We start from the raw sequence: 27,070 nt of genomic DNA, 5'->3' as shown, positions 1-27,070 counted from the left end.
AGAAAGAAAGAAAGAAAGAAAGAAAGAAAGGAAGGAAGGAAGGAAGAAAGAAAGAAAAGGAGAGAGAGAGAGAGAAAGAAAGAGAGAAAGAGCAACAACAACAAAAACCACTCGGACTAAAGCCCATGTCTGTGCAACTGTGATCCAAGCAAACCCAAAGTAAAATGATGGTTGGTAAGAAAGTAGGCAGGGTTTCCCAGGCACTTCCCAATCCTTTGAAAAGAAAACCTGTAGTTCAGCACTAACTAGTCTTGACTGCTCTTCATCAGGATGCTCCTCAAGAGAAACTGACTTTTTCTCTATTTCAGGAACATCTGGCTAGTGGTGAGGGAGATTACATGACACTCGTGGCCATCATAGCTATGGCTTGTCTGTCCCAAAGCACAGACCTTAGTCCTGGCTCACCCACCAGCAGGGCAAATGCTCACACTGTGAAAGGAGGTAAAAGAATCCCTGTGACAATGTGAAGATCCGTTTGACATTAAAGACCTGACAGGTTCTCTAGCCTGCTGGGGTCCACGGGCCACACCTGCAGCAACACTGTCTTAGAAGAAAGGAAAACCTGACCAGGTTTGGATGGGTTTCGCTGTCTCCCAGGACAACCAGTGCATAGGTCAACATCGATTATTTTGGCGTGTCTAAAAAACACCAAAAATTGCTGTGCTTTTTAAGGTTTCCAAAGTTCTCAGACGATAAACAGTAATCAGGCAGAGAAAATACTACTGCTATGCAAAGTTTGGCTCAGTGAAAGGTGGAAGCAACTCTAAGCCAAAGCAAGCACAACCCTCTCAGCCCTTAGCCCGCATCTGAGGAAGTCATTGTGAAGTTCAAGAGTTCAGCTACTTCCACAATGTCAGTGAAGTGGAACAAAATTTACACAACTGTGCACAGAAACCAAGAATAACAATTTACCATTTTTAAAAAGTTAAGTGATGACTTTCTTCTATTAGGATGTTTACTTGGTAATTTTAGTAACTATAAACTATGTCTTAAGCTAAAATAACTGACCATTTAGTGCAGTCTTCAGTGACGAACAAGGAAGACCCACCATGCCTGAGTTTCCACTGTGAACCCACTCATGAGTTATTCAGCCCTACTAGATGCATGTTTCCCTTGCTCGCAACATGCATGCTATGCAAATGCTCTTCATGCAGAGAGCACAATAATGGAGATGTAGATGATGTTCAATGATAAAAAACAAACCAACCCTTATCATCCCCTACAAAATAAAAGAGAAGGGCTGGGGTTTGGCTTGGTGGTCAAGTGTTCATCTAGCATGTGCAAGGCTGAGTTCAATACTCATCATCAAGAAAATAGATAAATCCATGAAAAGTAGAGGCACCCAAGGCAGAAATCCATGAATACACTTGCCATATACTTTAGTGAAAAGGACCCGAGAGATGCCAGTCAGTCCTCAGAGCTCACCCCCACCTGACATCGCACCCAGCACACGGGAAGGCACCATGTGACACTCACTGGGTGAACAAAGGAATGTAGGAACAAAGTGTACTAATGGCACACTGATCAGTAGGATCTGTTCACCGAGTCCAATCTTCCCAAGGACTTCTGGTTCAACCTATTTGAGATGGAGTACATACCATGCATCTAACTGACTGCAGATCTATTCTCAAATACTGTTTTTACAATAATATTTCCAATATAAATGAGAGAATTGTTGGATATACTAATAGACTACTGTACAGAAATACTGGATATGCCAATGCCAGCAAGGGATAGTCACTCTCCTAAGTATTCTGTCCCTAGAGAGTAAATAATCTTTACCATCCATTATAACCCATCAGTAGAACAGACTGTATAAACAGGATCACAAGACAAGAGGGATGTTCCCAACATTACAAATAGCACAAGATTCACCCAGTAACCTAGGACCAGCTGTAAACACCCAAGATTTTTAAAAAGTCTAGGAGGAAGAAAAGACAGTTTCTTTGGCCTTTTTCACCCCTCCCCCATCCATTACCTCATCTTACCTCTAGAGTATCCCATGGACTTTAATGAGGTTTGGAAAACACTCCCCAGTTCTCCACTCATCACTTCCCAGCATTTAGCAAAAAACTTGCCCCGAAAATTAAGATTTTTAAGATACCTGACAAACACTATTCTAATTAAAAGTGACACATTTCCCATACACCAACCAACTAGCAACCAGCAAAATTAACAACTTTACATTTGACTGTCTTGGTCTCTGTTCTTATTGCTTTTCAAGGTAAAAATTAAATGAATCCTTGTACTAAAAATGGACATACAATAAGACGAGAGTCATGCTTTTTAAAACTACATAAATAAGAAAGTACAAAATTTGGTAATGGATGATAGGTCTGGGCCTTTCTACTTATACCATCACAGGCTAACACACTGAAAGTTTTAATGCCCAAGCTAGATTTTAAGTCCTTGATTGAGATGACACAGAATACAGGGATTCCTAATATTTAAGCCAGACACAGTGGCTCACTTCTATAATCTCAACACTTGAGAGGTAGAGGCAGGGAAAAACAAAACAAACAAAAAAAAATCTCAGGGTCATCTTCAGCTGTCTAGTAAGTTTGAGACCAGTCTGGGTCTAACAAGAAGAAAAAGCAAAAAAAGCATAGGTTCCCTCAATTTTATAAATTAGTTTTCAAACCTGAAGCTCTATTACAATGTTTGACAACTTTCAGACTAAAATAATGTCTGAAAATTGCATTGATTTGAATAAATTATATAAATAGAAAGGTAATAAGTAACTAACAATTGATTAAATAGTCAACACACCCCCACAGCTAGAAAGTCTTTTTATACACTGCATAATCTGATTCAAATTCTTTTTTCTTCCAAATATTTTTTCTTTCACATAATTTGAGTTTCTCTGCAAACAACGTGTTGCTGACCTATGGTTGCCTTTAACAGTCTATTTTGATTAGTGGATGTTTTCCAGTGACTCTTCCTCAAATTGTATGCCATCCATCTACCCAAAAGAGACACAAAAAGTGAATTAGTGTTGTGAATTAGTGTCAATACCAGTTTTTATAATGTGTAATTGAGCATAACCTTTTTGGAGGCATGGGTGGTTCTATTAACAAATTACATGAATGCTCAAATCCCCATCCAAAGCATTTCAAAAAGATAGATCTCAACTGTTAAAGTAATGATGGATTTAAATTGCTTTCCTATTATCTATTTATAAGAAACACATGTAAAAGATGTATATTTACATTAAAGACAGGCTTTAAATGATGTCTGTATCATTCAAGTATGAACATTATAATCTTTGCCAAGTAAAAATGTTGTTACAAAATTCTGTTAATGCACCCATAAAATGTTAATATGCTAGTTTAACCATAAGTAAAAATAAATCTGTTTTTTTTCTCCCAAGAAATGCAAAATATTCTTCAGGGTAGCAGAATCATATAAATGCCTAACATGGACATACAGGGGTTCTGTTCATAAAGTGTCTGATGTGCAAGCAGCAAGACCTGAGTTGGATCCTTTGCAACCACATAAAAGCCATATGTGACAAAGTCCACGTATAACCACAGCATTGGGGCAGAGAGTAGAGAAAAAGCAACATTGGGAGCTGGCTGGCCAACCAGCCTCACCCAAATGGAGAGCTCCGGGTTCAGTGAGAAGCCCTGTTTCAAAAATAAAAATAAAAAGAACTGATAAAGGAAATTACCCCAAGTAAACCTCTGGCCTACACACACACACACACACACACACACACACACACACACACACACACACAGATTTTTTTGTAAGTGAACCTATACTGCACTATCTTAAGCCAGCACAGTTTTTGATGTATGCATGCTCAGGTCCCAGTAAAGAATGGACAGATAGGCACATAAAACAAACCGATACCTGAAAGACAAGTAAGGGGGGGAGCAACTCCTATCTCCATGAGATGTCAACTGAGCACATGGGGAAATTAATTTCTCCAGATCTCTGTAATCACGTAACTGCATTAAAACAGAACTTTGGCTGTCAAAGCCACAACGACTGGCTTGATGTTATTACATGGCAAAGACTTTCACAAATGCAATCATTTCCTTGAAATGAGGTTTCCTGGAAATGAAGTGTCCTCTGCAGATGAAGCCACTGCCAAGAATCTGCAGTCCGTTAGACAGGCTCTCTTCCTGAAATGGACCAAACCCCAGCCTGACTTCACTGCCCTCTCCTTTGGCAGCCATGGTAGGGGATGGTCAAGGAGTGCGAGAGACTGAAGGCAGATGGTCTCTCACCCTGACCTCCCTTGTGTTAGGCTCCAAATGATTGAATCATTTTTATTTTAATTTTAGGTCCTAACCACTAGTTAGGTCCTAACCACTAGTTAGCCCACTATGACATTCAACCCAGGACACTGAGACCCCAGCTGGGGTCTTGGGGAGCCTGTTTTCCAGGCATTGCACAGAAAGTGATCTTTAATTACCTGGGCACTTAGCTTTATTTGGGATTCAACCACACCCTTTGTTGACCTGGGACAAGCCCCAGGAGGTTGTCCTCATCTCACAACAGGGGACATTTTTACAAACACTTCTGAGAGTTAACAAAATATTTTTTTTTTCAGAGCAAGTTGCCTTACAGAAGAAACTAAACGTATGAAGAAATCACATTTTTAGTTCAAAGCTGCCAAAATGAGCAAGAACTCCATATTCTGAAACTCGGAGGCGACTCTCTACAACCCAATTTTCTTAGACATCTGTAGCCAGGTTTTTGGGTGTGTTTGGCAGTGGGCAATCACTGTCATGGAGAGCTGCCAGGTCTTGTCACTCAGCCCATGAACTCAGCTCATGACAGAGCAAAGTGGGGCAGGCATTCAAACCTGACAGCTGGCTGGAGAAAAGAGAGGAAGTCACATTCTTTTTTATTTTTTAAAGAGGTGAGAATAATATAGTCCATTGTTCCTGAACACTGACTATGATAACTGCTACAGGAAGCCCCCAAAGTCTGCTAATAGGAACACAGCCACAGGAAGCCTGCTAGATTCTGGCCAAGTGAAGTGTGTTCTCCTATCAAAATGCTCGACTTCTTCATTCCTAATGAAGAGCACAGAGACCCATCTGCCAAATATTTCCAACCATCTCCATTCAGGCGTTAGTACCGACTGGGAAGGATTAATTTTACATGTAAAAGAACAGGGCTTAAATTGCTAGATTACAAACCCTTGGAGAAACAGCCTTCACCTACCAAGAACTTCTAAACTCAGACTTTAAAGCTAACGAAATCTTTAAATGTCTGCTCTAACTGTGAAATCGGACACAAATGTGATTACAGAGAGGGTTATGTTGTTGTTGTTTTTCCCTCTCCCAATTATTAATGAATATGAAGTAACAGAAAGCTGATGCTGGACGGCCCAGTGGGGACACTAAATATAGGTAGATGTTTTCCACATGAAGCAACAGCTGGCCCCAATCCAGCGAGCATCACAGCAAGGAGTGAGGAGCTGCAGGCGAACCCAAGGGAAGCAGGGAAACACCGCTGGCTTTGAGTCCTGGCTCAGTGTCACGGCGCCGGGTGTCTACATGCCACTTTGGGAAAATCAGAAGGGCATGGCAATGTAGCTTAGGGAATGATATTATACCTGAGGGCCCCTGGGTTCTCCAGCTCGGAGATACTCCAGGGCTCCTCAGCCCCACCCCTGCTTCATCTGCAATTCTTGGGGCACCCAGGGGTGGGGTGCACACTCTCTGCTGCCTCGGCAAAGTCAATAGGGAACTGCCTGGGAAGATGGTTATTCTTTCTCTCTTCTCCTGGATGGGGAGATGCAGGGATAGACAGCAAGAAGGCTGCAGAGCTCTTAGCTGTGATTACTGCTGAGGACCTGGGGTAAGAGTAGCATGCAATCACTCTTGGCACACGGGACAGCAGAATGTGTTATCAAAGGAAACTGGCTGAAGTTTTTGTTTGATGTTTGCTTGCTTATTTGTTTTGTTTTATTTCCTGCTGGAGTCAAGAAATAGGATGAGTTACATGGCCACGATTATTTGAGAGCTGACATTTAGAGGACCAGAGATTAACTGTGTAGGCTTTTGGTGAAGACACTCAACCAATACTTCCTGGGCATCCCCTAGCCAAGGCCCTGCATGAGTAATACTACTGTCTTTCTTGTCTTGTCCACTGCTACAAAAATGAGGCATAAACTGTGGATCTGAAGCAAATGATCGGGGTGGATAACAAGTCTGCTGCTTGCCTGCCGCCCTGCTTCCTCACATATAAATGAACAGCCAGAAGGCTGGGAAGATAGCTCGGTCTGCAAAGCACTGTCTGTGCAATCAGGAGGACCTGCATGAGCGCGCGCGCGCGCGCGCGCACACACACACACACACACACACACACACACACACACACACACACACACCAGCCAGCTGACTTTTAAACTTCTCTACAGATCGCAAAGTGTGCTGAGCTTAGGAAAACCTGCATGAGTTGGGCTATAGACGAGGTCTTATAGGCAAAGAACTCTTCCCTGCAGATATCTCTCCTTGCCTGTTTGAATAATTGAAATGCAACATGAGCAAGAAATAAAGTAAGAAGGGAATCTGCTGGATCCACCAATAAGTCACACTCACGTATTCCAATTTACAACGGCCCATTTCTCCACGTGTTACATCCAAACCTCTGATTTCTTTTCAATAACGGCATTACTGAAAGCTAGCATTATGCTGCAAAGCTCCATGATTTCGATTGTTCATAAATGGATTTGCGGCTGCCGCTGAGTTCCCTGAAAGGCTGTATTGTATGCCTCCTCCCTCCATCTCACCGGGAGCATTCATAAAGGTATTCCCACATCTACATTTGCCCTCCTGCGGAAAGCTGGGTATTTAGACCTGGGAAAACCTGCACTTAAATTGCTTTAATGGTTTCTAAGTAAAACACTACTCCCACTGATTTACTTTTCTATTTGATTGGCCATGGATTTGAATTAGTGTTCACGGGGTAAATTCATAAATAAATAGTGTCCATACCTTACTTGGGAGTTATAGTGGACCATGGGTCTCAGATTTCTGCTGTTTCATCCCCAAAGTACTCCGTACACTGCTGGACTGTGGCTGAGTATGTGAGTGTAAAGCCTCTCATACAGGCATGGCTTTATCTCTTCCACCAGTTCAGGGTCAGGAATAACATGTCTTTTGAGGGCTCAACTGGAATGCTGATGTCTCAGAGGGTAGATTGTATTCCTTGGTTTAATGAGAAACCATTTCATAAGGAGTTCAGTGTGTCCTTAGGGTAGACTTCTCAGCACAAGCCATGATAAAAACCATACTGCATGGCACTGTTGAAGTTACTAGACACTGTGTGTGGTCACCGCTCTCCTTTGGGATGGTATAACAGCAACAGTATATACCGAATCTCAAATCGCAAGGCATCAAGTATGAGGAAAACTTGGATGTGGTAAGAAACGTAACGCTGCCTTCAGGACCCCATGATGATGGCTGCTGTTAAAGTCAATGAATGACAAAACAGAGTAGCAAATGTGGGTGAGGATATCCAACAACTGGACTCTGGTGCCCTGTAGGTTCGGAAATGACGTGGGGCAGCTTCAGCGGAAGACAATATGGGGACTTCTATAACATTAAAACACAGAGCTCCTCTGACCCAGCCATCTCACTTCAGGGTTTCTATCCCGAATAATTGAAAGCAAGGAGATGTTTACACACCCATGGCAGGGCTACTCATCATAGTGACGTGGAAGACATTGAAATTCCCACCCGTGGATGAATAAGCAAAATGCCGTATGGGCAAACAAAATAATATTGGTCAGTCTAAAAAGGAAACTGCCACTGCCACATAGAGGAAACCAGGGGACACTGGGAGAAATGAAATGAGACAGTCACAGAAAGGTGCCTACTGTGCCATCCTACTTCAGGGACTTGAAGTTATCAAATTATAGAAACAGAAAGCAAGTGGGTAGTGGCCATGTGCTGGGGGAGGGGAAAATGGGAAGTGGTTTAGTGAGTTTCAGTTTGGCAAGATGAGAAGGTCTCGGATGACCTGTTACATGAACATCATCTTCTCGACAACTGGCTATCCAATACCAAGAGGTCAGTCCTGAAATCATACACATACAAGTAACAGTATTCAAACTGAGCAGGCTGCACTTATATTTTTAGAAGTGTGTGTGTGTGCATGTGTGTGCGCGCGCGTGCCTGTGTTTCTGTGTGTGTGTGTGCATTAACAAAGAAATAGAAGCCATGAGTTTGATAGAAAGCAAGGGAGGGTTGGAAGGAGAAAAATAAAAGGAAAAAACAATGCAATTATATTTTAATTTAAAAATTTTTTAAATAATATTCTTAAATGGCTAAGATGAGCTGGGCTTGGTGACATACACCTTTGATCACAGTACTTGGGAAGCAAAGGCAGGTGGATCTCTTCAAGTTTGAAGCCAGCCTGGTCTACATAGCAAGTTCCAGGCTAGTCGAGCTACACAGTAAGACTCCATCTCAAAAAAAAAAAAAAAAAAAAAGATTAAGATAATAAAGTCTGTTACATACCTTTTACCAAAATTTAAAAAGTAAATAAATAGAATATTTGAAATTATCAAAAGGAACATCTAATATTTCATTTACTGCTTTAAAGAAAACATGATTTGGGTGAGGGTTATAACAACACTCTCATCCTTACAAAACTCTACAGTTCCATATAAAAACAGTCTGATAAGCCACTGTCCTTCTGTGCCTCTAACAGCCAAACTACCCGTATATTCTTCTTTAAATTGGATCTTAATCTATGCAAGAAAAATGCAGAACCAGTAAACACAAAAATTGAGCATTAAATAAAATTAAGTCTCTGGAAAGGGAACAAGTTTGATTTTTAAAGTAAACACCATAATTCTGTCTGCCTGGGGCACTGAAATCCCTGGAAGCTTTTACCAGCAGCAGGGCCCTAATTGCATAACCATTCAATGAATGGATGGAATTACGCTATAATTTTACTTATTAAAAGAACAGACGAGTAGGGTGACGCCACCCACTTCCCCATCATCCGCGTCCTTCCCCATTGGCTAACTGCTTATGCTCCCCATCCTCTTCCTGGTTACCCTGAATACTAATACATACCCTCCAAATGGGAAACATTCCCTCTGCATCCTGCCCATAGATTGCCTGGTTGAACTATGTGACTTCCAGCTTCAGAATCTTCTCAAACAACTTTCTTTCCCTGTTTTATGGCTCTCCCCATCAAACTTCTTCCTCGTGCCAATCAGCTCTTCATCTATATGCACTTATCTCATCTAGACAGTCTTCCAAATTCATCCAAGACCAACTTTGATTTCTCTCCTTCAACTGTTTAGAGTCCCAAGCCACTATTCACTTGGAAGATGTGGTCAGGGTTCAAGGTTACTTCATTGCTGTAGCTTTCCTCTGTGTCTCTTGGAGTAGATAGAATCTTTGGGCTGGAACTACATATTCTTCATGTGTATGCAGTTGCATGTACACATATGTGCACTTCTATGTAGAGGCAAGAAGTCAACATCTATTATCTTGCTCAACTGCTCCCCACTTTGCCTCCGCCACCCAGTGCTGGGATTATAGGTATACACTGTTACACTCTGTTTTGTTGTTGTTTTGTTTTGTAAACATGGGTGCTGGGAGATTGAAATCAAATCTTCATGTATACAAAGCAAAAATTCTACTGATTGAACCATCTCTCCAGCTACTTAAGATGGTTTAAAATATTACTTTACTATTATTCTTATTTGTTCCTTCCAATTCTTAAATATGCTGGACTTAGGACTTTGGAACATTGTTCTGGAGTCAGTTCAGTTCCCAGCAGTGTCCATTCCTAGGTGTGTCACTCCAAGGGAATTCTATGAACACTTTAAGGTTTAGTTGTAATACCAATAAAATAAAAACACAGGTAGCATTTGCCCTGTACGCTGACACAAATAGTAATGATAGAAAGAAAGCCCTGAGGTCTACATCCTGGTGCAGTTAGAGTTAAAAAATGTCAGCAAAGGCAGGTGCCAGCTCTCAAGGAAGGAAACAGAAATACAACAGCTCTAATCCTTGGCATTTAGACGATGTCCCGGGGAACTCCTGCACTGTGAAGACACTGTAGCAGATGTCTTAAACACAGTCAGACTGCAGTGATGTTGTCGGGATGCAGGCATTATCTTTGCATGGTGAACAAGGGCACCAAGGAAAAGACCCTGTTTGAACGGGTCATCTTCCCTCAATGACATACTATAGGTCATAGGACTTGAAGAGACAACAAAGCTCTGGGGCACACTGATACATTCAAGTCTTCAGCACAAAGAGCTTGCTATTGGTCACAAACCTACTATGACCTTAGCACCAATGAGGGAGGGGGGAGAGAGACAGACAGACAGACAGAGAAAGGCAGACAGACAGACAGAGAGACAGACACAGAGAGAGACAGAGACAGAGAGACAGACACGGAGAGAGACAGAGACAGAGAGAGAGAATATCTACCTACGACAAACACAACTGAGCGTCCCTCACAAAAACATCTACTCTCACCTGTGAACAAGGACTCCGAGAGACAGACTAAAGCAAATAGAACTCTCCTGCATTACCGTGTCTTCCTTATCTTAAAATCTTACAACAAAATGGTGTGGTTATCATCCATCAAATTAATAAGTTCCATGAAAGTATGAATCCCAGCATGAGCTGGACTGTGAGGAGCGAGGCACTCAGCACACTGAGAGCAGGGATGTAAAATTATGCTATGCTTGGGGAAAGTGACTTGGCAGTACGTTCCAAACACCCTAAGAAATGCTATATTGTTGGGCCCAATCAATAATTTAACTTTCGGGAATTTCCACTGTGAAAATTAGATATTTACACAGATATTTATGCCAAAAGATGCTGATCTCAGCCTGAATTAGAAAAAAGGAAAGGGAACTGCAATGGAGAGTTCAGTAAAGGTTAAATAAATGACGGGAGGCAGCCAGGATGGTGGCTCCTTCGTCTGTACCCCAGCTACTCAGGACACTGAGGCAGGAGGATCACTGCTCCCACAACTTCAAGATGCCAAGACACACACCTCTATTAAGGAAAAAAAGAAAATTACAACACAATATTTTTCATGTAAAAATATTATACAGCCAACCTTAAGTTCTTAGAAAATATTTAAGAAATCAAGAGAGTACTCATAAGTGGAAAAAATGGGGATAAAACTGTACAAAATTGCATTATGAAATAGATGTCTAGAGGTACCATAAAAAGAGATTTTAAATGATTTCTTCCTTTCTTTTTATGCCAGCTCCAAAGAACATGTATTCATATAATACTTTTACACATAGCGGCAGGAAGATTGTTTTCAAAATGTTTGCCTTGTATTTGCTATCACTTTCGACCACACACTTCATCCTCCCACTCCCCCACATAAACATGCACACACACACGTATACACACACAAATGCACATATACATGCATACACACAGACACACATAGATACACACATGCACACATGTACATAAACAAACACGCATACACACATGTGCACAAATGTACACACACCTACATGCAGGCCCATGTGTACACATACACATACACACACACACACACACACACACACACACACACACACACACACACTCCAGTATTTTCCAATTGGCTCCTAAGCTACTGCTAGATTTGGCTGCACCTGAGACCTTCAGATAGAAGCAACTTCTACTCCATTCAACAAGTAGCATTTCACCCAGCCAAAAGGCTCTGAATGAGTGGGAGGAGACCCACACTTAGTAACTGTATCTTCACATCTTAAATTAATAGCTACCATAGTCTATGAACTAACAGTTTAAACCTGAATTGAAATCATGCTAGAAATAGCCCTGCTCCCTGGGCCAATTATTTTTCCCAGTGGGAGATGTGTGGTTGACAGAGTTCCTTCCTGTAGTTAAGGAGAGGGGCTGGGGCTCAGCGATCTACAACACCAAGGTTCCTGAGCGGGAAGTGAGGTCCCGATAAAATAGGGTCCCGGAAACCCCAAAACATTCCCCATGGTTTATGGGACTACAGAGGTCGTTTCATAGTTGGCTCCTGTGGCCTGTCTTTGGGGCGTCCCCCTTACAGCAGCCACAGAAAGATTACTAAAAATGAAAATAGAATAGAATTTGAGAGTTTTTTGTAGCTGTTATCTTTGTTTCTGCAGTGCTGAGGCTAGAACCTTGAGTCCTGGGCATACTGAGCAAGGGTTCTACAGCTAAGCGATACCCCTGGTCTGAAATTGCCTACACAATGGTAAAAATGATGATAGTCTTGGTTTATGGGCATGTCAACAACAAATAAAAGACACAATAAATTAGAGGTAGGAACTGCTCCTTGTTTGCAGATGATCGCCAGAGCCAAAGTGGCAGTTTTTACCCCTCTGCCACCATACTCCTGAGTGCTGGGATTGCAGGCTGGGCCACAACACCTGCTTAGCAACTTCCAGGCTTCACGAATGCTAAACAAGTGCATCCCCAACTCCAGAATTTGAAAACCGCATCATATCTCAACTCAACAGCATGGCCCAGACCCCCACAAGGTTTGTTTTCTTTAGAACAACATCTGAAGCAGCCCTGTCCACCTCTGGGCTTCACTGACTTATCACGTGACTTACTTCCACCCACAGAACAGAAGTCTCCTGAGAACAGTGCTCCACTGCCCTGTTGGGTGCTAAATACTCTGCACTTAGAACCAGAGGTGTCCGGTGCCACATGCTGGCTATGAGTGATGATTCAAAGACCAGCCGACATTAGTCACTCTCACCCCCACGGGGACAGATGCTCTTCCAACCCAACTGTTTGGGTGTAAATCATTCCTTGCAAAGTCACTCTGACCTCCCTAACTGCCCCCATGGCCCCCACAGGTCCCAGGGTAGGATCCTGTTGGATGTGGGATGAGCCCAGCTTGCTTCCAAGCTCACTGCAGCATGACTAAGAATTTTGCTCATGGTAAAATGCTAAGCTGAGATTTCTCATAGATGAGCAAAAGCCTCTTTTCTATGCCTGCCTCCTCAGGTGTCTCCTGAACTGACCCACTGAAAGCCCCACAATGACCTCTGTCACCCATGGCATAAAACACACATATTTTGGGGCTCTTCATACCCCTCTCAGAGTGGCTATGTGCAGATGGCCAGCAAGCCCTTGGAGTCTCCGCCTGCCTGTACTAGTATCCTCCAGATGAAAAGCCACCCCTCAAGGCCCCTCACTCGGGTGTGTGCTAGACACTCCATGGCAGAGGGCTCACCAGGCCCCACCAGTTCTGACTGTGGAAAGCTTGTGCACACACACACATACATGTATACACACACAGGCACACACACCACAGCACACCGAGGGGACTCCTGTGAGAAACCATGCTTGACCACACTCTGCAGAAACAGGCTTAGGGACTCCAAACTTAGGTGGGTGCACTCAAGGCAATGATGGCCTGTTCCTGAGGCAGCAAAGGCCAGTACCAGAGAACCCAGAGGAAGGTAGTAACCAGAAGCTGGCCTACACCAAGCTGCAGCACCTGCCATTACCTGCACTCCCCCACTTCGCAGACCTGCTGTGTCCCTTTCCCCAGTGACAGCACCACCTGTCAGAATGATGACAATAACCAAAATGGTCTTACAGAGCTCCGATGAGGACTTTCAAACAGTGCCTGCCTGGGTTTGTTAAGGGTTGCCCACCACTTCCATAGCACTCCAAGTTTTCTAAGATTGGTTTAGGCTTCAGATTACCTCCATCTAGCAAGCTGCTATTTCCACCTCACACCAGTGTGTGATGTTTGCCTTGCACAACTCCCCCACTGTTCAGACTACAAAGTGCCTAATGGGCCGGAAAGTGCCCGGCTCCCGCTGGTCCAGGGTGTGTGGCTTTCACTTGAGCCACACATGCATCTAGACAAACTGCAAAGCATGCTGTCATCGAAGTGCTTGGGGGTGGCCCTCCAGCTTCTTTAAATTCAACAAAGCCCTCTAACACACCATAGAAATAGCTGAAGTTCTGACTACTTGGTAGGGCCTGTACTTCCTCTTACGTGTGGATGTACAGAATTCCTAGGTATAATTACAACACTAAGGCACAGCTATTAATATGCAAAAGCTGTGTCTATTTGTCATCCTAGGTCACTTAGCTCTTGTAAGCATTTCACAGGGCCAGGAGGCCCCACTGACTAAACACTTCCCAGATCTGCACAACCCCCTGCCTCTCTGCACATTAATAAACCTGCTAGTGAATGCATGCAAAATTAAAGGCACTTTTTTCAATGACAGCCCCTGAGAGGTTAAGGAAGTAATAAATGAGGTGAGTTCAGAACCACAAAGCACTCACACAGGCCAAAGCTCCAAATATGGTAAAGCAGAGTGAGCACTCCGGAAGACAAGGGCTGTCTTGAGGCAGTCTCTTTTCCTTGCTGTTGAACTCCCAGGCATGGACACTGCTAGCCACTGCCTGTGCGTGCGGAGGCACTAGGATGTAACCTTCTCACAGAAGCCATTGCTAATTGCCCAGTCTGTTGAAAAGCAAATTTCCTCTGCCCTAGACTCCCAAAGTGCTGCATTTCCCATGACAATGCTCCCAGACGCCTTCTCCATTCACAAGAGTAAAATAGGAAGGGAAAGAGTGTCTACTTACAGACCATTCCATCAGAGAGAAAGATAAGAATGTGTGTTTGTGGTGTGACGTGTGTACATGTGTGTGTATGGGATGTGTATATGTGGTGTGTGTGTGTGTGTAGCTTGTGTATGCGTGTATATGGTGTTTATGTGTGGTGTAAGTATGTTACAGGTGGTGTATATGTTGTATGTGTATGCGGTATGTGTGGTATGTGTATGTATATATGTGTGATGTGTGTATGTTGTGTATATATAGTGTGTGGTGTGCATGGTATGTGTATGTGGTATGTGTATGTGGTATGGGTATGTGGTATGTGTGTATGTATATGTGTGGTGTGTGTGTATGTAGTGTGTATTCATGATGTAAAGTGTGTATGTGGTGTGTGTGTGTATGTAGTGTAGTGTGTGTGTCTGTGTGTAGTTTGTGATGTATATGGCATGTGTATGGGGGGGTGGATGTGTGGATGTGTAGGAACTTTTGAGGGTAAAGGTAGAAGGAACATGTGGGAAACCCTGAGAGAGGAATGGGAGGATTTGCTCCACTGTTCTTTCAACTTCTCTATCCATTTAGAAATTTTCTAAATAAATTAAAAAATTTTAAGTGAAATAACAGTACTTACAATGACTAATTTTGATTATCACCTCAATGGGATTTAGAATCACCAGTTACCATGGTAACAAGTGTGTGCAAGTCTGTGAGAGATTATCTAGATGGGTTGACTGGGGTGGGAAGACACACTAAATGTGAGTAGCTATTCCACTGGCTTGATGGGATCTCAGATGGACTAAAAAGAAGGAAGCGAGCTGGGCTCCGGCAGCCATTGCTCTCTCCCTCTGACGGATGTAACCTGCTGCCTCATGCTTCTGCTGCTACACTCTCCCTCCATGATGGGCTGGAGCCTCAAACTGAGACCAAGTAAAGACCTCCTCCTTTAAAGTTCTTGTCTCAAGGTATTTTTGTCATGGAGACAAGACAAGTAACTAATACAGTGCTTGATCATTAAGTGGTCCATAAAAAAGGTGGGTTTGTGGTTCATTTGTCTGCTTGTTTGTTTGTTTACAGTCACTGGGTGGCTTCCTGGTGGCTGATGAGACAGGGTCGTGGGGCTCTTCCTTCCTGCTACTATGCCAGGCACTGTGGTGGGCACAGCCAATGATACCATGAGCATGCCCCACATATAACCAGGCTAGGCAACATCCTGGCTGTCTGAGAGGAGAGAGTGGTGTGCATAAGGAGGAAAGAATGAAGCTTTCTTCTGTGCGTGGGGGAGCCACCTGAGAGACACGCCACACTCAACTATTCACAAGATGAAAGGAGGGGCCCCAAAGCACATGGAAGAGGCAGGGAGGACCACAGCCATCAGAACCTCTGCATGTGCAGACGGTGAGCGCTTGGCAGGGTGGAACTACACAAGCAAGAACAGTGGGAGGGATCACGTGTTCCTTGCCTCTCTGCTCTCAAAGCTCCGCCCAGGATGCACACTGTGAAAGCAACTGATCATAGTTATCAGCCGCCATAGTCAGAGCCCCTACACTGGTCCTCAGTTCCCTACTGAACATGGACCCATCTCAACTGTCAAGTAGGAAATCCCTTTCCACTGCAGACACAGACTCCACAAAAGTCTGTGGCAGGGGCTACTTTCATGTCTGAGGTTCTCAGGGTTGGCAGGTTCCCTCACCCACACACCTGGTTCCTCAGCTTCACATGCCGTTGGACTCTGGAACTGACCTCTGCCTTTATCTGGGACAGAGGTAAGGCAGGCCACTTCTAGCATTCCCTTCCCATGAAGGCGGGGGGGGGGGGGGGGGGGGGGGGGGGGGGGGGGGCGGCGGGGAGGGGGGCTTCCTACTTCTTCTGGCTTGGCAACTTATAAGACAGGAGGGTAGAGAATATGAAAGAGGGGCGTCAAGATCAACAGATGACAGAATCCAATTTATAGTAAACAACAGAAGGGAGAAGCCCATGGAAAGACAATGAAGCCTCCTGGGGCCTCTCACAGTGGTCATCTGATCAACAAGTGGGCAATGCCCAGGGTAGACTGCATCACCAGAAACATGAACTTGACAACCACAGGGAAGTTCTGAAATCAAAGCTCACACTTGTCCCGTCAGCCTCCACGAGACCACCAGCAGCCGTGCTGACAGGCAGAGAGGACAAAACACACTTGTGGGAGCAGTTTCACCTCTTTTCAGGTCAAAAGCTCTCTTAAAGAGCTTGCTGTGTAATCATAAGAGCCTACAGTTAGTCCCCAGAACCCAGGCCTGGTATGGGGGTATGTGCTTCTCAACCCAGTGCTGGGGAGGCAGAGACAGAGAATTCCTGGGGCTCCCTGGCCAGTCTAGCCTCATCCTGGACCCCAGGCCAGTGAGAGACCCTTTCTCAACAATAGCACGAGGTGGATGGCTCCTGAGGATTACATGTACTCCTGAGTCACTCCCCTCTAGAAGCCACCATGCCAAGGACCCGTTAGGAAGGTCAAGATCAAGGGCCCCTTTTACTGAGACGTCAGGAGTCTTCACAAGTGCAGGGCTGTAGTGGGTAGCCATTCCAGCTTTGATCTGGAAGTTCCAACCCCCATTGAGACTTCGGCAATGTCACGCCTACAAGGCGGGGCCAAGGGAGGCGCCTGGGGACCCGAGAGCTGGATCGGCGGGCGCTCTCTCTGTTGCGGGACCCTGGACTGGAGAGGTGGACCGAGCAGAGCTCCAGAGAACACCGCTGGACTGCGATACACCTTCCCCAGACTCCGTGACCTACCTATTCCTTAATTTGTAAGTTACACCATTAAATAAATCTCCTTTTAACTACGTGGAGTGGCCTTAATAATTTCACCAATATCTGGCGCTCACGTGGGGCAAGTTCCAAAGGCCTGGGTGGCTCCCGCCCTCAGCCTCCTCCCCGGCTGGCTGGTACCTAAACCCGCCTGCAGAGTTCCCTATAACCAGGGAACACCTACACGGTTCCATTCCCGAAAAAGGGAGCAGCTAGTCCGGTCTCAGCTCCCTACCTTAGCCCCCAGACCAGCGAAAAACCGCTGTGAGTGAGGCGATCCCCCTCCTCCCCGAGTGCGGGCCCCGGCTCCCGCCATCCCGGCTCCCCGCCATCCCGGCTCCCGCCATCCCGGCTCCCCGCCATCCCGGCTCCCGCCATCCGGCTCCCCGCCATCCGGCTCCCACCATCCCGGCTCCCGCCATCCCGGCTCCCGCCATCAGGCTCCCACCATCCCGGCTCCGGCCATCCGGCTCCCTGCCATCCCGGCTCCTGCCTCCAGCTGCCGCCCGCCAAGGTTGCCAGCAGGCCCTGCTTTGGAGCTGTACCAGCGCCTCCTGCTGGCTGAAAAGCGCCACTACACCCCCCCCACCACCGAAAGGTAAGATAGGCAAACCAGCGTTTTATTTCAAGTAGAAGTACTTGATAATTTTACACCTTAAAACTGACTAACAAATTTTGAGTAATTCTTGTAATATGGCTGACAACATTACCTCACAAGAATTTGAAAACCTTTTTGCCTGTATGATGAATGACATCTTCCTGGAAATATACGACCTTCCTAAGGCATATCTGGCCTGTACCATTTTGGCATTCATTGTAATAATCCACACAGTGTTCAAACACTGGTTTAATAGCAAGAACAAAGATGAGTCATTATTGGGACTGATACAGGCTTTAAGCGAGAGCAATGAAGGCTTACAGAAAAAGATTCTCTCTCTGGAATCTGCTTTAACAGATAGCAATGAGACCTTAGAGAAAAAGATTCTTTCTCTGGAATCTGCTGATCAGGATTTACAAAACAGGCTTGTACCCAAAATTGATCTTATTGATAATAAATGTGAATATTTAATGGACAGAACACTAACTCTCCAGACACTATATAAGGAAGAAAGATTATCATTAATTGATAAGATAAGGTCCATGGAATCATGTGTTTCTGAGGAACATAAAAACTTCTATGATTTCATGAGAAATCTGGAGTCCCTTGCCAGAGAGGAGGCCCACTCCATAGAACAGACCCTAGGTGCTCATTTGCAGGCCTTAGAAGAAACTCTCAGTAAACATGACAAGGGACCTAATAAGCAGAAGGGCAAGACCATAGAGGTTATAACATCTCCAAATGGCTCTCACACAATGGCTTATCCTGTTATCATCCATGAGAAGCCAGCGGATGACACACACCCCGAGCCATATACTACATATACATTACAACCAATTTCAACAAGGGACTTTAAAAATATAAAGGAAGCAGTAGTTACATATGGGATACACTCCACGTACGTAAAACAGATGTTAAATTCGTGGTCTACCTCACATAGAATCATACCAGATGACTGGCATCAGTTAATTTCAGCTGTTCTAGAATATAGCCAGCAGCTACAGTGGAAAAGCTGGTTGAGAGAAGAGGCAAAAATTTTAGAACAACAAGGTAAACTCAGAGGTTTTGTGATCTCCCAAGATCAAATACTTGGTGAGGGATGTTTTGCTGACAGGAATGTACAAGCCATTTATGATGAGCATACAATATCCCTATGCCGTACAGCAGCTCTAAATGCTTGGGAAAAAATTCCAGAACCTGGAAAACCAACTGAGGTATACACAAAGATATTTCAGAGACCGCACGAACCCTTCACTGATTTTTTACAAAGACTGAACACAGCTATAACAAGAGCTGTATCAGATAAAGAATTAAGAAAAGTATTAACTGAGTCCTTGGCATTCGACAATGCTAATGAAGAATGCAGAAGAATACTTACACCATTAAAGATCAGATCAGCTCCTTTGGAAGAATGGATTCAGTATACTAATGGTGTTGAGTCTCGTAACTACAGTAATGAGGCTTGGATAGGAGAGACAAATCCCAGAGGTGAAAGAAGGCCCCGTGTTACCAAATGTTTTAAATGTGGTACACCAGGTCATATAAGTAAAAACTGTACGTGGGGTACTCCTAGGAGTAATACTCCTTTTAGGAATAGCCTAAACAGGAGACCCCAACCACCTCCTGGATTATGTAGAAGGTGTGGCAAAGGCCGACATTGGACCAGTGAGTGCAGATCAAAAATAGATATACGAGGTAACCCTTTACTGGCGGGAAACGCCTCAGGGGGCCTCTTGCAGGCCCCCAAATCAAATGTAGTACGAACATTCCCAGCCACTGTGGAAGAAATTCCTCTCCAAGACAACTGAATAAACCAATGCCTAATGTAAAAACCGATACTGCAATGGATGATAAAACAGCTCTGATGGATGGATCACAGTTTACAAAGAACACTATAAAACAAATATTTTGGCAGACTTCCATAAATGATCAAAGACCAAAGCTTAGAATTCGAATTAATGGCCTGGTTATGGAGGGACTGGTAGACACAGGTGCAGATGTGACTATAATTACACCAAAATCATGGCATCCAAATTGGCCTCTTCAAGAGGTAGATGTCCAACTTTTAGGGATTGGCACCCCATCTCAGATAAAACAGAGTTCGAGATGGGTTGAATGCATAGGGCCAGAAGGACAGAGAGGAAGGCTGAAGCCATATGTAGCAAATGTAGCAGTAAATCTTTGGGGCCGAGATCTGTTACAACAGTGGAATACCCAGATTAAAATTCCTACACTTTCAGAAAAAGAATACAGACAAATGCATGTTTCTAGGAATAATATCATCACATGCTATAAAAATCAGGCACCAACCATTCAGGCTGTTCACAAACAGAGCACAACTGCTGTTGAACTCTCAGAAGTACCAACTGCCTTACCTTTAAAATGGCTAACTAATAAACCTGTCTGGGTTGGACAATGGCCTTTGACAAAAGACAAGCTACAAGCTTTAGAACAGCTGGTTCAAGAGCAGTTAAATGCTCAACACATTGAAGAATCTACCAGCCCTTGGAATTCTCCTTTATTTGTTATTAAAAAAAAGTCTGGTAATTGGAGAATGCTGACAGATCTGAGAGCTATTAATAAAGTAATTCAGCCAATGGGCTCCCTACAGACTGGGATGCCCTTGCCCTCTCTGCTACCTAAAGAATGGCCTATAATAGTTATTGACTTAAAAGACTGTTTCTTTACCATACCCTTACAAGAAAATGATAGAGAAAAATTTGCCTTCACAGTACCTAATTATAACAATTCTCAGCCAGTCAAGAGATATCAATGGAAGGTCCTCCCACAGGGAATGTTAAACAGCCCTACTTTGTGCCAATACTTTGTGCAGAAACCATTGGAGATAATTCGTGTAAAGTTTCCACAATCCATAATTTATCACTATATGGATGATATTCTATTAGCTGATCCAAAGTTACATACATTAGAAAGCATGTTTGAAGAAGTAAAAAAAGTTTTGCCTCGCTGGGGACTGCAAATTGCTCCTGAAAAAATACAAAGAGGAGATTATATTAATTACTTAGGATATAAGATAGAGCTACAAAAAATTAGACCCCAAAAGGTACAGCTAAGGAGAGATCGATTGAAGACTCTTAATGATTTTCAAAAGTTATTAGGAAGCATTTCCAACTTACTAGGTATCATGGGAATATCCAAAGATGGACTACAAAATTTGGCTAATACTCTAGAAGGGGACAAAGAATTAAATAGTCCAAGAGAATTATCAGCCAAAGCTGAGAAGGAATTGGCTCTAGTAGAAAAGACAATTCGAGAAGCACATGTGGATCGTGTGGATCCAGAACTTAAATGCATTCTTGTCATATTCCCCTCCAGACATTCCCCAACAGGTATTTTGATGCAGAGGGAAGATATTATATTGGAATGGATATTCCTACCACATAAACCAAATAAAAAATTAAAGACTTATATAGAAAAGATCTCTGATTTGATTCAAAAAGGTAAACTAAGACTTTGCCAGTTGACAGGAATGGACCCAGCAGAAATTGTAGTACCTTTAACTAATGAAGAAATTTCATCACTATGGAAAGATAATGAATACTGGCAGAGAGCCTGCAGTAACTTTTTGGGAGAGATTAACAACCACTATCCCAAAAGCAAGAGAATAGAATTCATAAAGAAGACCGAATGGGTCCTTCCTCACATTGTTCGACAAAAGCCAATTTCTGGAGTCCTCACATTCTATACTGATGCAAATAAATCAGGGAAAGCAGGATATAAATCAGGAGACCTAAGTAAAGTGGTACAAAGTCCATACAGCTCTGTACAAAAGGCAGAACTGTATGCCATTCTTATGGTACTGAAGGACTTCACAGAACCCCTCAATATAGTCACTGACTCTCAATATGCAGAGAGAGTTGTTTTACATATTGAAACTGCTGAATTTATTCCTGATAATACAGAATTAACTTCATTATTCATGCAATTGCAGGAAATCATCAGAAAAAGGGAACATCCTATATATATAACACATATCAGATCCCATACAGGTCTGCCAGGACCTCTAGCACAAGGTAATGATGAGATTGATCAGTTACTAATAGGTAATGTGCTAGAAGCTTCAGAATTTCATAAGAAATGCCATGTAAATAGCAAAGGTTTGAAGAAGGATTTCTCCATCACTTGGCAACAGGCTAAGGATATTGTGAAAAAATGTCCTACTTGTTCCATCTATAACCAACTTCCATTACCTGCAGGGAGCAATCCAAAAGGTATACAAAGAAATGAAATTTGGCAGATGGATGTGTTTCATTTTGCAGAATTTGGAAGATTAAAGTATGTACATCATACCATTGACACCTATTCAGGATTTCAATGGGCAACTCCTATGAGTTCTGAAAAGGCTGATTCTGTGATTACACACCTATTAGAAGTTATGGCCATCATGGGAATACCTGTACAAATTAAGACAGACAATGCCCCAGCATATGTCTCCAATAAAATGAGACAATTCTTTGCTTATTACAATATAAAGCATGTTACGGGTATACCACACAATCCCACAGGCCAAGCAGTCATAGAAAGATCCAATCGAACTTTAAAGGATATGCTAAATAAACAGCGACAGGTAACAATGACTCCTAGAAATAGATTGCATAGTGCTTTATTAACCTTGAATTTTCTTAATGCTGATGAGAAAGGAACAACAGCTGCGGAGAGACATTGGACGACAGACAAAACTCCTGAGCTAAACCAACCAGTTTATTTCAAGGATGTGCTGACCTCAGAATGGAAACCTGGATATGTTCTACGTTGGGGAAGGGGTTTTGCCTTTGTTTCTGCAGGAGAAGAGAAGCTATGGATACCAACAAAATTAATAAAAATTCGATTTGAACAGGAAAAACCCCTTGATGAGGTGAAGTAAAAGATCATCCACCAATGTGACATCTCTACAAGTTGTAAGAAAAATTTAACAATCAAGGTTGGGGTAGGGTTCTATTTTTGTCTTTCCAGGATAATGGAAATACCCATCTTCCAAAAATCATAAGGCCTTGGATATCCGGATGTTTACAGCAGAAAGAAAGAATCTATTGGTACCAATCTACACACGGTAAAATCTCACTGTCTAACATCTATCTCTCTATCAATCTAGAAAAGTTGTGGTTCCAATTCAATTATAAGCCAAGCTGGCTTTGGAGATGGAATTGGCTCACTCCTTCTCTAAACCCAAGCACATTGCTAAAAGAAAAGTTTGAAAGATTCTTCAGTTCCATATCAGAAGAGCCCTCTGGTGTGGGACAGAAGGAAACCAATAAAAGGGACCATTGTCTTCTAGATTCTAATTCTCTCCATGCTTACTCTTGATTTCTCAGAATCCTTTCTTACATGCTATGTCCTCTTTAAATCCAAATCTTCCATTTTGATAACAAATAAGTTTTTCTAATAGCAATCTCAGAAGTCTCCAGAAGGAAGATGGGGCCCCAACAACAACTCTACCCAATCCAGAATGATGCGATGGTAATCATCATCATACTACACTTCTTACCGGAATTTCAGACATTGCTCTAAGACTTTAGAGTAATTACTAAGACTTACTGCAGAACCTACAGTTAGTCTAACTGAGATTTAACTATCTGAGCTTTCTCACAGTACCCAACAGAGATAACATCACCCCCTAAACAGCAGGAAGCAATTCTAAGAAAACGACGCCCCTTCTCCCTTAGGTTTCATAATTCTCAGGGTTATGGATGATGGTTATAGGGTTGGGGGTGGAAGGAAATATTAAACTCAGTATTTCAAAAAAAAAAAAAAAAAAAAAAAGAAAAGAAGAAATGGAATGGATAGGTATAAGATATTATGTTAGATTATTATGTATACTAGTAAACAAATTTAGTAAAATAGTAGCCTTAAATAATTTGCACTGTAATTTGCACTGTTATGGGTTCTTATATGTTGATACAAATGTAAACTATTTTTATATTCCTGTTTAAGATAATTTGTATATTGATACAAATACAGAACTATATTTGTTATAATGTACATATATTTCTACTCTTATTTGAAATACTTGTATATTGATACAAATGTAAATTTATATCTGTCATACTTTATGTAGGTTCTACTTCTGTTTAGGATATTCGGTATATTGATATATATTTAAGATTATTGTCATATTGCATATCACACTACATACTCCTACCTCTGTTATAAATATCGATATATATTTAAGATTATTGTCATATTGCAATCGCACTATATACTCCTACCTCTGTTATAACATCTTGTGTATTGTCACAATTTTGAAGTCATCGTTCTTTACCATACACTTGCTTATAGACTGTTTACCTTGTTTACGTGAAGCCTTAGTCCTTAGGTTATTTTGGTAGATAAGACTTATAGATTAATAGTCACCTATGCTTGTCATCTCTATAGTTACGTTAGTTAGGTTATCCAGATTTACAGATACATAGGTCAGATGGACAGGTAATCTTCAAACACTTCATAGACCTAGAGAATATGGCATTTAAATAACTTAGAATTCTGTTGATGTGAGACATAATTGCTCCTGGCTGCACCAATTTGATCCCGAGAGAATGTTGGGCTTCTAAGACATTTCCATTTGGAAGTCTGTCTTCTTGGCACAAAATGGCCTACTGGGCAAAGAACTGCCCTTGCCTCGACGGCTGACAGTACTAATGCAATGCTATCCTTTCTGGACAAGTGGGACACAAGGAAAGCGACCACTGTACTCTGCCAAGACAGGGTAAGATGGTCTTTCAGAATTCCTGCTTCTGAAAATGGTCTGTCAGATACTTTAGGCCTGTCGCCAATTTGAATGCACCAACAATGCTGAGAAACATTAGGTGACTGTCCAGGCTGCCAGCTGTCTCCGTCTACTCTCGCAAGATTCCCGAAAGTTGCTTGCATCCATCTACCATTTCTCAGGTACCATTATATTCCTTCTCAGGTCTTTGATGGGATTGAAGACTAGCAGTTATAGTTACAACTTAGTAGATAGAATATATTAAGTATTAGATTCAGGTTCTTTAGGATAGGACACCTTTTGGAATGATCTTTGTAACATGCCATTTACCTATGCTCTATACTTCTCTGGATTTTAGTATGTGTTTCTTGCTTGATATTGTTTGCATTGGTTGTAGTTCCATCTTATCTAGGTCATTATCCCTCATTATTCCTGGACAATATTTGATAACCATTCCTTTGTATATAGTCTTGTATTAGGTTAGAACTTTCTTATTTAGACAAAAAGGGGGAGATGTAGTGGGTAGCCATTCCAGCTTTGATCTGGAAGTTCCAACCCCCATTGAGACTTCGGCAATGTCACGCCTACAAGGCGGGGCCAAGGGAGGCGCCTGGGGACCCGAGAGCTGGATCGGCGGGCGCTCTCTCTGTTGCGGGACCCTGGACTGGAGAGGTGGACCGAGCAGAGCTCCAGAGAACACCGCTGGACTGCGATACACCTTCCCCAGACTCCGTGACCTACCTATTCCTTAATTTGTAAGTTACACCATTAAATAAATCTCCTTTTAACTACGTGGAGTGGCCTTAATAATTTCACCAATACAGGGCCCTGCCTCAGCTTTGCCAAAAGTACATCTCACTCCCTCTTCCTCCTCCTAGTTTTCCTTCTCATTGTGGATGGCTGCCTATTAGCCTTGGCCTGACCCCAGTAACAGATTCTGTCTCATCAGGTACTGTATGCAAAAACCTCAATGTCACTGCCCACACAGTGGCCAAGCCATTATTCATCAGATCAAAGAAACTCATCCAAGTGGAGCTTAGCATTTCACTTATGCCTACCCTCTAACCCTACTCAGAGAGAAGGAAAATTAATCTAGGAATGTTTCACTATTTTACTACATGCAGGTGTCAATCATCCTGATGGCTTTCAACACTACTCGTCAAACAGGATGTACCTGCCCATATGCAAATGTCAAGCAACATTAAACACGTAGGAGGTAACCTTTATTCTTATAGCCAGGCACATTGTATTAAAACAAAGGAGAAAATTCTAACCACAGAGCAAAGAGCATTTAGAACCAGCATGCCGTCACTGATTCTTCCGTGGGAGAACTGTGCCAGGCTTGTTTGCACACCAGTATTTCCTAAGATGCATCATTCTGTACTAAGGTCAAACAAAATAAATAGAAGGAAGTGAAGACCACATTTGCTTTCAAGGCTCTTGGAGTGTAAGAGGAAAACTGTTCTCAGTTACCATGAGAAGAAACACTCCAAGCAACATTGGTATAGGAATGCCAACATACATCAAAATTAGCATTACCCATCTCTTTGAACTGAAATTACAGAAGTTCTACATTTAGGGTTTTTTTAGTTTGTTTTTTTCTGATTGACATGCTCTCTCTCTGTGTGCAATGGCAAAAGCAGCCAGAGGCACAGACAGTAAGGAGTGAGCATTCATTCCCTGTCCCCTGTGCAGTAACGTGAGCTGTGTAAAATACTGCTCATACCCAAGCCAGTACAGACGGGAAACCTACAGACAAACACAGCAACACAGACAGAAAGCTAGGGAATAGCAGGGTCGGAACTCCAGCCTAGGAGGGTAAAGATGCTGCTCACTATGTCTGAAAGGAAAACACAAGCAGGCAACTTCAGTGCCTATCAGTAAGGCACAGTGAACACCAACAGGATGAAATGCTACAAAGCGATGGTGCTTCTGTGTGCCAGTGTGGAGAGGGGTCTAGGGTCCACGTTGTCAGTGAGAAAAAAACAACTTGCAGAACCACAGGAAGGTAGGTTAGGATGTAAGTGAAGAGCAAAGACTGAGACCAGGCAGGGAGATGAATCACAAACAAGGTTCAAGGTGAAATATGCAAGACCTAAACAGCAGTGACATTTGCAAAATGGACCCTTGGCAAGGGAAAGGAAGTTAAAAAAAAAAAAAAGTTTAATGCCTTTCTACCTGTTTGAATTTTTGAACAAGAGTCTGTGTATCTATATTATCTATGATATGTCTATGGCTTTGATTTTTAGGACGGGTGAGGTGACTCAGTAGGTAAAATGCTTGCTGCCAAGCCTGATGCCCTGAGTTCAATCCCCAGACCCATCGTGGTGGAAGGAGACATCTACACACACGCTGCGACATGCACGTGCCCACAAACATTTATACACACAAATAAATATAGGTTGAAGCTAGAAGCAGCAAAAAGTTTCGTAG

General features: G+C 42.9%; 1 protein-coding gene across 1 annotated transcript in view; it reads right to left on the bottom strand.

Annotated features, from left to right (window-relative positions):
* Prkca (protein kinase C alpha) overlaps positions 1-27,070 on the bottom strand; it is a 410,921-nt gene that overhangs the window by 308,638 nt on the left and 75,213 nt on the right. The window lies entirely within an intron of this gene.

The sequence above is a fragment of the Peromyscus californicus genome, unplaced genomic scaffold (assembly GCF_007827085.1).
Source record: "Peromyscus californicus insignis strain IS unplaced genomic scaffold, ASM782708v3 Scaffold_3__1_contigs__length_106647218, whole genome shotgun sequence".
Classification (NCBI taxonomy): domain Eukaryota; kingdom Metazoa; phylum Chordata; class Mammalia; order Rodentia; family Cricetidae; genus Peromyscus; species Peromyscus californicus.
This window is presented reverse-complemented; position numbering and strand designations above follow the sequence as displayed.